The following is a 14,011-nucleotide window of genomic DNA, read 5'->3' on the forward strand; positions in this document are numbered from 1 at the left end:
GAACCTCTCCCCCTCCACTCCCAGAACTCCATCCTCTCTCCACTGGAAGCTGATGTCTTAAATCTCTGTGCTCATCTCTGGAAGAGGAAAGAGAAGAAGTCACTGATGCAGATCTGATGACCATCTCCTGCCCTGCCCCTCTTTAGGGAGTCCTGAGCCAAGGGGAGCATGGGGAACAGTAATATTTATCATCCTGGCTCTCTGTGTGCCCTGGAGTCAGGGCCCAGGGGTTTGGGAGGAAGTTGGAAACAGATTGGGAAATAAAGGCGTGCTTTTATCTAGTAATTGTGCATGGGGATGTCTGTAGTGAGGGGGTGTGTTGGAGCAAACAGAGCTGCATCTCTTTCCCTCTGACATCAAACAGCCAGCTCAGTTCTGGCCCATCTCCCAGGGTGAGGAGGGAGTATGGGATGGGTGTGCGTAGGGGGGAGGGAGAGGTGAAGAGGAGGTTGATTCCAGCCTGGAGTGGCCCCAGTTAGGAGGACTTTTGAAAGTAGAGTTAGTTCTAAAATCATCCCAAAAGATGGGAACTGCTCCAGGGGTTCCTCATGGTACTGGGACTTGGGGAAAAGCTAGATCTCTTGGGTTCATAGTGTATTACACAAGATTTCTCAGGTCTTTAGTGAAGAGAGTTCTGATCTGACCTTCTCCATACACACAGACACACTTCTCGCCTTCCCTGAGTTCTGGCGGTGTGGGAAATGGGGAGAAAGGCTACTATTCTGGAGGTGATGTCTGCTTATTGAGGAGATACCCACATGAATGGGTAAGGGAGAGCTCAAAGTGTCTATCCAAGCTATTGCTCAACCCAGGGCTGACCTAAAATTTGATTGGTCTCTGGTCACCTACTGGTACTCTCCCTTGACTCTCTGTTTCTCCCAAGCAAAACTTAATTATCTTATAAATATCTAATCATTATATTTTTATATTATATAATTGGTAAATAATTTTCTTGTAAATATTTTACCAAGAAGCAACCTAGTTAGTGGACAAAGAACCATCTATGAAGCCTGAAAATCCTGGGTTCAATTATCACTTCTAACACATCCTGGTTGTATGTCCCTGACCAACTCCCATAGTCTCATAGTGCTCTAGGACACAGGCATCAAACACTTGGCCCTAGAAGGCCTGAACCAGGTTAAAATGGAATTGGGAAATAAATTAAATTAAAAAGAAATATAAATAATAAAATTTATTTATTTATTTAAAAATAAAATTTAAAAAATTAAATAAAATAAATAAATACAATAGAATAAAGAAAATGCTAACATGTGGTTTTATAAGTCAATAACTTACAGGGATCCTTATGTACTATTTATTCATTTTATTTTGATAATAAGTTTTTAATTTTCAAAATACATGCAAAGATAGTTAACAATGTTCACTCTTGCAAAACCTTGTGTTCCATAGTTTTCTTCCTCTCTCCCCACCTCCTCCTATCCCTAGACAGCAAGTAATCCAATATAGGTTAAATATGTGTACTTCTAAACCTATTTCCACATTTATCATTCTGCACAAGAAAAATCAGAACAAAAAGGGAAAAAGTGAGAAAGAAAAAAAAGTAAAACAACAACAAAAAAGGTGAAAATGCTATGTCGTGATCCACATTCAGTCCCCACAATCCTCTCTCTGGGTGTAGATGGCTCTCTCCATCACAAGCCCATTGGAATTGGTCTGTATCACCTCATTGTTGAAAAGAGCCAAGTCCATCACAGCTGATCATCACCTTATGTATGGCTTAGTAGTTCCCTGTTTCTATTACATTTGATTTCTCTGCTTTAGGAAACCAAGAAAGAGTTCTTAACATGAGCTCCATGAACTTATTTATTAATTTTTTGAAAACTGTATTTTAATATAAGTGAATTCCTTTGTAACATTGTGTATTTCATTTTATGCATTCAAAAGCATTAGTCTGAGAAGATTCTAAATAGGATTTATGCCAGCCCAAAGAGTCCACGTCACAAAGAAAGCCAATTACCCCAACTTTAAGATAAGAAGGTGCCAAGAGAATTTCTTTACATTACAGTCCCCTATTCCAACCAAATCACCAGTCCTTCATATTTTAGCATAATTTTCAGTTAGTGTGATACCTTTTTTAGGGATATTAAAACAAAAAACTCTGTGGCTAATGGTGAAATGAAAGTTTTGTCCCCAAAGACTAGTTCAAACGTCAAAATGGCAGAAAGTGATATTCCTGAAATTTCTAAGTAAATTAAAAAAAAATTCACTTAGTCCTATTTTATAGGTTTTTATAGTTAGTAGTATTTTATTTTTTATAAGTAAAAATAATTTTCAATATTCATTTTTATAAGATTTCGAGTTCCAATTTTTTTCCTTTCCTTCTTTACCTTCCTTCCCTCCCCAAAGAGTATAAATATTTATTAAGTACTTACTATGTCCCAGGCGCTATGCTAAGTGTTGGGGATACATAGGAAAAAATAATCTCTACTCTCAAGGGATGTAGGATACAACATACAAACAATCAATAGAATACATTTGAAATAGCCAATAGCTTATTAGCTGTAAGAGACCCTGAGCAAGTCTCTTAATTCTGTTTGCCTCAGTTTTCTTATCTGCGAAATGAACTGGACAATGACATGGAAAACCACTCCAGAATCTTTGCCAAGAAAACCCCCAAATGGGGTCATGAAGAGTGAGACAACTAAAAATGACTGAACAACAGCAACAATAATAACGAGATTGGACTACATTGAGGACCATCCTAACTATGAGATACTGTGACTTTGAAAATCTAGGTAAGGAGAACAGGTGGTACAGCCGCAGGTGATATCCACCTAGAATGAAGAGAGTTAGGGAAAGGTTTCTTACAGAAGTGAGTTAGTGGAAAGAAAATTGGATTTGAAGTTAAGAGAAACCTCGATTTCACTCCCACCTTTGACGTGAATAAAATCATCACAAGCAAATCACTTGACCTTTCTAAACCTCAGTGTTTTCAACTGTAAAATGGGGATTATTATTCCTGTAGAGATTATCTTATTGGTAGATGCCCATCAATTGGGGAAAAGGCTAAATAAGTTACGGTATATGAAAGTACTATTAAATAAGTTATTGTTCCATTAAAAATGAACAAGCTGATTTTAGAAAGGCCTGAAAAGATTTACACGAATTAATAGTCAGCGAAACAAGCAGAACAGGAATACATTGTATATAATAACAGCAAGATTGTCAACTATGAAAGACTTGGTTCTTCTCAATGGTTCAATGATCCAAGGCAATCCCAATAAACTTTGGATGGAAAAAGTCGTCCGAATCCAGAGAGAGAACTATGGAGACTGAATATAAATCAATACATGCTATGTTCACTTTTTTTTTCCTTTTTCTTCTGTTTTATTTTTCTCTCATATTTTTTCCCTTTTGTTCTGATTTTCTCTTCCAACATGATTCATAAGAAGATATATTTTAAAAAGTAAATTTATATGTATAACAAAAATCAATTAAAGAAATAAAAAAGAAATGATCTCATTAGATAGTTTTAAGTATAAAATAAGTTAGTGCATAATGGATGCCAGTTTTCTCATGGGCATAGATGTGAAGAAGTCCTGCTTATCTGCCAAGGGTGCATAATAAAGTTTATGGCTTTAAAGGGTTGCAAAGAATTAGAAAAGGAAAAGAGCCCTTTCATAGACTAATGTAGAAAATCACCAGAGTGGCTGACTCTGGATTGGGATAGTCATGGGTAAGGAAGCCCTCTTTAGTGAAAATCTTTTTCGTTTTTCCACAAGACAATTAGGCAATATCCTGGCCCTTGACAGCCTAGGTGTTTCAGGTCTCGCTTCCACACTAGTGTTACTGACAACGTGTGGGTCCACTGTTTAGTCTGGAGTGGATGAGATTCAGGTGAGTGATTGTTCATGGGACTTCTGTGTGGGTGCAGAATGTGTAGTCAAATCAGCAAAATTCTTTTTTGTACATGGATAAGGGCTTGAGTCTCAGAGCCTCAGGTTCCTCTGGAACCTTCATTCCAGATCTTCATCCATCTAATTCCAGGGACAAAACCTTTCCTCTTTCTTTGCATCCTTTTCTCCACCTCCTGGATGTGGCCATCACAGAATGGAAAATTCTTCCTACTATACCAGAGGAGGAATATGACCATTGTGGTTTGTAGAAGGGCTGAGCATTCACAAGAGTAAATGGAATAACATCAAGAAATAGATGCTCATCTACCTATTTATATTTATCCTTTCTCCTTTAGAATGTAAGCTCCTTGAGGGCAGGAACCCTGTTCTTTTTTCTCTTTCTGTATCTCCAACATGTAGCATGGACCCTGGCACACAATAAATACTTAATAATAAATACTTGTTGACAGAAAAAAAGAAGTAGATGCTTAAAAGATGGGTAGGAATTTCAGAAGGAATTTTAGGACTTGGTTCCCTTGTCAGAAACAGGGTTAGAATAGGGATCTTTCTGCCGCCAGCCCAGCATAAAATATACCATGCTTTATCTCCTGAAATAATGTCCTAGAGCTTTTCTCTTTCCCTGTATTTTTCCATTTGATGATCTTCATGATTCTTGTGGGTTCAATTACCGTCTCTATGCAGATGATTCCCAGATTTATTTATCCAGCCCTAGTCTGCTGACAATCCCACATCACCACCTGCTTCTGGCACCCTCAACTTGGATGTCCCAAAGGCACTTCACTCTCAACAGAACTTGGTAGCCTTCCCCCTTAAACTCTATTTTCTTTTTTTTTTTTTAATTCTCTTTTCTGCTGTGGTCTCCTTAATGTTCCTCTGCCCCAAGCTTGGAAAATTCTCCTTCCAACTTCTAAGTCAGAGCTCTTGGCGACCTTTAAGATTTAAAAAAAGGGCCACGTCCTGTAAGTGGCCTCTCCTGGTCCCCAGCTCCACTCCAACTACTAGTGCCTTTCCTTATAACACTTGCCTTTCATCTACACCATATTTTTATATGCTGATTTATATATGTCTTCATATATTTAGTTGTCTCAGGATATACACTCCTTGAAGGCAGGGAGTAGAATCCCTGTCTCAGGCCTTCCTTACAGGATCCCAATAAGTGGCCACACAAGCCCTGTCTGAAACCCTCCAGTGCTGGAAAATCACGGCTCTAATGGTCAGAAAGCTCTCCCTTCCATTGAATATTATTAAAAATAGCTATTAAAAAATCTATTTACCTATAACCTTCACTCGGGCCCATATGGAGAAGTTACACATTAGCTAAAGCTCAATTACCCAACTTGCCATTTATCATAGCTGCCTTTGGCTTGGTCTGGAAGCCTGCCACAGACTCAAGAATAAACTGGAGTCAGGGAAAAGGAAAAAGTTCAGACCATCTGCCTTCAGCTTTCTTTCCGTGTGCATAGATTTGTGAGGACCATCCAACAAGTATAATGAGTATGTTTGTGTGTGTGTATAATAGAAGGGCTCTTTTTCAATAAATAAGGGGCAAAAGGGGGTTCTTTTGTTGTATTTGAGGATCCAGAATTGAGTTTCCCACCATTGGTCCTGGAGCTAAATTCTGGTGGTTTTCTGGCAGTTTAGTGATTCAACTATAACAGACTCTTGACCAGCTTCCCACGTCCTTCCTGCCATTGGCTGGGCTGGGGGGAAGGAGCTAGAGCTGGTCTGTACAGAGCTGCAAAACCCCAGATCTGTTGTATTTTTAATTCCTGTTTCCTACTACAATGACTCAGACCCTCCCTTTTCTCCTCATTTCTGTTCCCACCCCGGGCCTGGAGGAGCCAAAGAGGATAAAGAACTAGGCAAAATCATTTCACTGACCTGAACTGGATTTTTCTTTAGGATTCTCTATTCAACAACTGCAGCTGGATTAAAGATACAAAGTGGGCAAGAGCCAAAGAAAGGGAGGGCTCTCAGAAGTATGGCGGCCAGTAGTCACAACCATGATGAACCTGTGAGCTGCTTGAAGATAGGACTGTTTTTAACCTTTCTTCATATCCCTTGAACTTAGCACAGTGGCTGGTACACAGTAAGCACTCAATAGATGCTTATTGATTGACTTTCAGAAAGGGAAAGATCTCCTTTGCCCTTGTCCCAAGGATCCTTCAGTGTCTCCATCCACCCCTGAGTCATTAAAATTGCCCTTTTTTTCCTTGTACAATGACTCATAAGTCTTTCCAACCCCAAAGGTCTGGAATAAACCTTCTGTTTGTTAGATGCACTTGTCATGCTAGTAATTCTAGCTAATATTGCAAAGAAATTGGGTCATTCAGTGACCCAGCATCTCTGAAGCTTCCACGATGGGCCCAACACTGACCCAAGGGCTAGGGAGAAGGGTAGAAAAGGGAGAAGGAAGTCTGCTTTTAAGGAACTCAGTCTCTGGGGGAGACGGCACGCCACATGGATAAGCTTAGGGCTTGGGGGAGACACGGCATATTGCAGGCAGTAGGAGCAGCTGGTAGTCAGGGAGTGAGAGGGATGCTGGAAGGTGCAATCTGCAGGAGAGAAGATGGAACAGGACCTACGTGCACACAGCTGGGTTTGCTTTGGCAAGAAGGGTTACCTCTTTATGCGAAATGATTTAAAGCAGAGATAATGGTAGAAGGCCTCTGAGTAAGCTGAGGTGGGGAGGAGGGGAGAAGGCTCTCAGCTGAGAGAGGAGGAGTAGGGGGACTCTTGGGAGGTTTGAAGAAGGATGAAAAGCTGCCATGGAGAATGAATGGATTAGGGAAGTGTCAAAGGATTGCCTTGCTGTGGTGAGGGCTTAATTGGGATTATGTAACACAATCTTGTAGGGGGCCCAGTTAGCTGCTTTGTACTTTTCTCCAGGGAACAAGGGTATTATATTTTCGTAGCAAACTTTTTGGGTTATGTACAGAATCAACTTGAGTTCAAGACAAGGAAGAGCAATGAGAGAGAGAAAACGTTCCATAGGGACAATAATTCTCTTAGGAACCCTTTACTTATTTATTTAATGACTATTTCCTTCCAAAGAGCTTTTGTTTAAGTGGGTTACATCTAAGAGACAGCTTGAACTGGCTTTGTGAGAGTTGATGGTTAAATCAGTATGAAGCATTAACATCTCCGAAATCACAAATACTATTAATCTGGGATTGATTTACTGCTTTGTTGCTTATCTAGACTTTAAAATGTGACTGAAAAAAATGAAGATTAAACTGAAAGGCGTGTCATGTCTATTTCCCCCCACCTCTATTTCAGAGCTGATTATTAAACAATTATCAGCACTCTCTACTGGTAATATTTATCAATATTTACAATAGTAATTAAACCATTTTAGTATTATTATAAAAAGAGCTTTGATCTTCCTGAGAAGTCTCAGGGATCCCCAGGGTTCCCAGAATACACTTAGATAGTCTTTGCCATAGAGGGTGGAGCTTTGTTAGCCTTGGTTTAACACATCATTTAATGTCTCTCTCAGAGCTCTTGTGGGGATCATATGAAATAACGTAAGTAATGTACTTCTCCAAGCTTAAAGAGTTCCCTGTCTGCTGTTATTACTGGCTCCTCCTTGTTCAATCAGAACATTGAAAAAAACTCACCTACATCTAGGAGCCTCAGTTTCCTTGTCTGTAAAGCAAACAATGATCTCTCTCTAGGATCCCGACCAACTCTGAAATCTCTGATCCTAAGAAGCATTTTGTGGTTCAGAATTAAAACACAGGACCTTCCCCAGCAATCTCCACTTAATTGATTTCCCCTGCCTCCTCCTCCCTCCAGCTCTGAGAAATATGGTTTTCTTTAGCTAATCTGTACCTGCTGCTTTGATCCAGCAATTTGAAGTGCACATCAGACCCAAATAGAAGTTAAATCCATGTTCTTAGAAGATGTTGATTTTATTCTCTCCCCCCACTTCATCATCTCCACTCTCAGGTTAAATCTGTTCTGATAGATCCTCGAGTTTGGGGGGAATAATTATTCAGTCATTTTCCAGCTGTATTTGACTCTTATTCACCCTCTAAGAAGTTTTCTTGGAACAGATACTGGAGTGGGTTGGCCATTTCCTTCTCTGGTTCATTTTACAGATGAGGAAACTGAGGCAGACTTGCCCAGGGTCATATAGCGAGTATCTGAGACTGAAGTTGAACGCAAGAAGGTGAGTCTTTCAGATTCCAAGCCCAGCATTCTGAGACCTGACTATACTCTCCATATTTGTGAATTTCTTGATGGTATCATTATTTGGGTCTTGTTTTCTACATCCCTATTATCATCAGTGAATTTTAAGGAAAATAATAATGTTCAAAATTTTATGCATTTTCAATATAGACTCTAATTAACTAAATCCCCCACTAATTACATATTAAAAATCGACTATATATTTTCACATTATTTCAAATAAAACATATTTCATAGTCAAGAATTCTATATAAAGGCTTGTTAATTTGTGCTGATCATTTCAGAGTATTTTCAACTCAGTAGAAACATTCACTTTGGGGGCAGCTAGGTGGCGCAGTGGATAGAGCATCAGCCCTGAATTCAAATGTGGTCTCAGACACTTAACACTGCCTAGCTGTGTGACCCTAAGCAAGTCACTTAACCCCAGCCTCAGAAAAAGAAAAAAGAAAAATTCACTTTGCATTTTAACACTATGATGGTGCAGTTTTATCTTATTATTTTCACTTGCAAGTTTCATGAATTTGTTTTTTAATGTGTATTTTTATGAATAAAATTACAATTGGGGAATTTGGAGTTCAATTTAATCTTATTATGATAAAGCATAATATTTTAAAATATTTATTATTTAATTATAAAAGGTTAGCTTACATATTTTCCCCCAATTACAATTTATTTAAAATATTTCTACACTCTTAAATTAGATATAAATGTCCAAATTATGTAAATTGAAAATTTTAACATTTTAGTAAAAAACAAAAAGCAATTGCATTTTGCAATTAGTCCATTTTAAATATACTACATTATATAAGGGTTGCGATTTGTAGAGTTGCAATTAGTGAGGTTCCTTTTTGTGAAAATTTACTGTAATGTCAATTATGTGATAATGTGATTTTGGCTTAAATCTTTTGTATATTCTTTACATTTTGATTTTTCTGTGTTCTTTAAGAGTCCTTTATTTTCCTATTTTGTTTCACTCGTATACCAGGATATATTTGGATTTTTTGCTTACTGATACAAATCCCCTGTAAAGATTTTTTTTTTGGCAATTTTTCTCCTTTCCTCCCAGATCTTGCCCTCACATCTCTTTTCCTTTCCTCTAATCTCCTCCCTTTCACGTCTCTTTCATCTTTTCCTCTTTTCTCTTTCTTGGAGGTGGTGGGGGACCCCTGCCCAATTCCTAATTCAATTTCTTCTTCAATCTGAATTCCATGAGGGCCTACTACCTCCTCTCACACTTTCCTTTCTGCACATTGTCTTGGGCTAGCTTCTCTTTCCTGTCTAATGCTTTTAGCTAGATTTTAAATTCCTTGACCACAGGCGCATTTCCTTCTTCTGCATCACCCCGCAATACCCATCATGATGCTGGGCACACCAGAGACTATAATTGTTGATTTATAATTAGAGATAAGTATAGGGTTAGAACTGGAAGGAACCTTAGCCATCAGATGAGGGACAAAGAACTTAAGGGATGGGTCTATAGTCACATGAGCAAAGCCCAGACTCAAATCCAGGACATTTGAGTCAACATCCCATGATTTCCCACTGTGCCATCACGACGCCTTCACCATAATTCAATTGAGTTAAAATTCAACCAACATTTGTTAAGTCTCTAGTTCTTGGTAGAGACTTAACAAATGTTTGTTGAATTAGGGAAGAAGCTGAGGGAGACACAAAATTGAAGATGCTGTCTCTGCTCTTATCAAGTTTATGGTCTGGAGGGAGGATTTAATACAAATCCAAACAATTTCACAAAACAATAGTACGTGGTAAATGCATGAAAAAGGTATCACATGAGGTTGGAGAGAGATTAAGACATTATTGACTCGACCTTTACAGAGTTTACTAGGGACATCTGGGTTGCATCCCTAGTGCTAAGAAATAAGCAGAAGCAATGAAGTAGTGACTTACTGCAAAGAGTCAAAAACAGAGATTTTTTTCCCATGGTGGGGGGGGGGGGTTCTAACTAGCATGTCTAGGAGCAAGTCACTTAGCCATATTCAACTTCTACATCTGTGAAATGGGATAATAGTCCTTTTCTTATTTTGCTGTCAAATTATAGGAATAGAATGAAATAAATTCTATGAAAGGTTCTAGAGTGCCTAGGAAGAAAAATATTATTTGGATTCAAGATATTATCATATTCATTCTGAAAATTTTTTATTAAAATACTTAAGGAGGGGGGAATAGCATAAACATTCTCTGTGTTTCAAAAGTTGTGGTTTGCTTTTAGTTCCCACTTTGAAAGCCCGGGAAGCAAGATTCCAATTTCAAGGCAAACCTAGAATTACATAAAAGTCAGAAGATCTGAATGGAGGCTGGGAATTTCAGGCTCTGTCCAGTGCATAGGAAGGGGAGGAAGTAGGAAGAAGGAAGGAGAGAAACTTGGGAGGTTTTTCTCTTTTTTAATCCCAGGCTCTTTACTACAGAAGGCCATTTCCAGGGCTACTGGACCCAGATGGCACTGGAAGGGAAGAGAGGTCCTCCCTCCCTGAAATCTAATTCATTTGCGTCACCTCCCTGATGTTAGGGTCCTTGAGAATGAGGGACACAGAACAATAACTCTTCACTAGGGCACCGAATACTCAGCTCTCCTGTTCCACAGTCACTCAGGTATTCCAGGGGACCACTCACAAGATTCTCTCCACCTGAGAGATGGGAGAGGAAATCTTACCTTCCTCACTTTGCAGACCCAGGTCCTTCCTGCGGCCACGGTCACCAAGGACGGGCTGGCACCTAGGCCTTCCTGTCTCAGCAGGAATCTGGCAGAGGGATGTCTCCTTCCTGCCTGAGGGATCCCTTTGGACACAGGTTGTGTGCAGACGGAGCTGCCCGGTGGAGTCAGCGGACAGTCAGCACATTCTTAGCCCAGACCCTTTCCAGGCCGGCCTCAGCCTGGGCAAACACAGTGGCAGGCCCACGGCTTCTCCTGCTTCAGGGCAATGTCAAGTCCGTCCTAGCTTAGACAGGACCACGGCTGTCTCTGACTTCCTCCTGCCCTTGCCAAAAGCCGAGATCCTTTTGTTCACCTTTGGGATTGGCAAGCCAGGCGTCCCCCCACCCTGACTGTTATTGTCCTCCAGACAATGGGAAAATGAGCTGGGATACTGGAAGGCAGATAAGTAAGAAAACATATAGAGAAGAGTACCCTGAGAAATAAGCAGAAGGTCAGCCCAAGGACGGCTCAAGTTTGGCTGGGACTTTTAGCAAATAGCCGCAAGTTTGGGGCTTGTCTTTAACTAACTAACGGATTAATTATTTTGAAAAGAAAGATATTCTGTTCTCTGTATTCTCCCATTTGATAAATAGACATATCCATTAAACATCTACTACGTATGTAAAAGGCTATGCTGGGTTGTAATATGAGGGATGTGGAAGATAAATAAAAACAGGTTCTCGAGAAGCTTACTGTCCAGGAGGGAGAATCCAATAAGAATATAAATAACCACAATACAAATCAAATTTTGCTTAAGTGCAGGAGAGAAGCATAAATGTAATGCTTTATATCTTCAGTAGAAATATGTGGGGGCAGCTAGTGGTGCAGTGGATAGAGCACTAGCCCTGAAGTCAGGAGGAACCGAGTTCAAATCTGACCTCAGACACTTAACACTTCCTAACTGTGTGATCCTGAGTAAGTTACTTAACCCCAATTGCCTCCGCAAAAAAAAGACTTCCAGGAAAAAGTGAATTATGAAGTTAATCATGGGTTAACACATTCATAATTAATGCAGAGTAGCTGCCTATGGCAGCTCTATTTAGATAAGGGCAGCTTTTAACCTTCAATAAAAAATAAAGGCATTTGCATTTTATACCAAGATGACTCAACAAGTTCGCATTTTCACAGACTCATTGCTCTGACATGTTTTTATTTGAATACATCAGCAGGCATTAGGAATAGAAGCATAATCACTAATTTGATAATTGTGCTTCTCTCCTCAGAATACTAGCTAGGGTTCTCTAAAAAAGAACACACAACCTTTGTATGTATTTTGAAAATAAAAAACCATACCTATAACCAATATTTATTTATGTAAATCTGCTTATAGCACAGATACATCGTCACTTTTTTTCTGTTCCAAATGGAGTCGTGGACAATGTCGTGACGTTTGGCCGCTCTCCGTGATTTTGATTTGCAAACAAGGAAGTCGGCCGCACATTTCTTGGCATGCCAGTGTGTTTTGGTCATGGCACGATCACTTGTTTGTCCCTTTTTATTTGAGGAAGCTGACCTTTACAAGGCTCTTTAATTAATCTGGAATGAATGAAGCTGCAAGGTCAGAGCTTGGAAACTTCTGCCCGGTGAGAAGACGGAACATGTGTTCTCTAACCCTGGATGACGCTTCCCTGAGAGTCTCTGCCTTTCTTGATATTTCTAATTTTGAACAATTGGCTCTCCTGTGCCATCGTGGTTACTACAGGCTGGCTGGCAGCTTGTGGGAGGCAGACAAGGCTGTTAATTAGGAGTTACTGGGAATGCTAGCTATGGGGACGGCGTGTCTGGGCCCTCTGGTTGCAACATCAAGGGGCCCTTAGTTTTCTTCTGGCCATTTTGGGGGCATTTTGTTCTCAGCTGGTCAAATTCATTCACCCGGAACATGGGTCAGATTTTAACTCTTCTCTTTTGTTGTTCAGCTCTTAACAGATAACAAAGACATATTTACTCCTTTTTCTATGACCGAGAAGCCCATCGGAGAGGGGATGATTGTTTGGTTTAAGCATCATTTCATTTTCTTTTCCAGTGGTTTACAGTTGAAAGCAGGATCCAGATATGTTTACAAACAATGGTCTTGGAATTCTTTGATGGGAGAAAGGGATTTGTAACAGTCAAGTGAGTTCTTTCAACCTTATCATGTGAAATAAAATATGAACTAATAGGAAGGAGACAATATCACAGATCACTCATCTGCTAGGCAATCGTCAGAAAATGAATGACTTGGCTCTGGTGTTAGGGGGCTGCTTAAAGATTCTGGGATTTCATTTCAGTAAGAAGCAAAAAAATGAATTTTGATTCTTCTATCTTCCCTTTCAACACTGGTGATGACAGAGAAATGGTTAGCATTTATAAGGGATTTTGAATTTCCATATTAGTTCTTTTGATCTTCATAACAGCCCTTTGAGATGGGTACAATTTTTATTCCCTTTTTACAATTGAGTAAACTGAGGCAGATAGAAGTGAAATGATTTTCTCAGGTCATGCAGCTTCTCTGGATTCAGTGACGGGTAACGAGAACCTTCTAAAAATCAAGTAACAAATATTTATTAGGTGCCTATTATGTATCGAGCATTTAAAATGAAACAGTTCCTCCTCTCAAAGACCTTCTATTCTACTAAAACTCCAAAATATAATGAGAATTAAAAAAAGTCCCAGCCATTCCAAAATTCATCTGTAAGCTGAATGGTTCTAAATGATTTATGATTTGCCTTTAAATTTCCTTTTGAGAATCTCCCTATAGGAGAACATTTCAGATTTAGATCTAATGCCCAAAAGAAACCAGAAGCTTTTATTACGCATCTATTATGTGTTAGACATTGTGCTAAGGATGCTAATAGTTGCATCCCTCAACAAGTTCACTGCAACAGGTAGATGAGTAAATGTAAAATAGATATGGAATAAATACCAAGTAGTTTCAGGGCATAGGAGAACACTATTGACCAGGGGGGATCAGAAAGGGCCTAGAATAGGAGGTAATGCTTGAGTTGAGCCTTGAAGGAAGCCAGGAATAACAAAGTCATGGAGGCTATTCATGGTTTAAAGTTGAGAAAACAGAATCTATGAATAAAAACAGAACTATTTAATTTTATTTAATAAATGTTCATTTCCCAAAGCCAAGATTACTCATTTGCTGGCAAAAAGTGGACCAGGAAACCAGGGTCTACTCAGCTTCCCTATCCTTGGCAAGTCATATCCACTTTGCACAGGAAGTCCCGGGTGAATGACAGAT

General features: G+C 39.4%; 1 protein-coding gene across 1 annotated transcript in view; it reads right to left on the reverse strand.

The window, feature by feature from the left end:
- Window positions 1–10,851, reverse strand: part of LNX1 (ligand of numb-protein X 1) — a 197,952-nt gene extending 187,101 nt beyond the window's left edge. Inside the window, exon 1 of the mRNA XM_074276403.1 lies at window positions 10,744–10,851. The gene's annotated coding sequence lies outside the window, so the exon portion shown is untranslated. The remainder of the gene's footprint in view (window positions 1–10,743) is intronic.
- Window positions 10,852–14,011: the final 3,160 nt, after the last annotated feature.

Source organism: Sminthopsis crassicaudata, chromosome 6 (genome assembly GCF_048593235.1).
Source record: "Sminthopsis crassicaudata isolate SCR6 chromosome 6, ASM4859323v1, whole genome shotgun sequence".
Classification (NCBI taxonomy): Eukaryota; Metazoa; Chordata; class Mammalia; order Dasyuromorphia; family Dasyuridae; genus Sminthopsis; species Sminthopsis crassicaudata.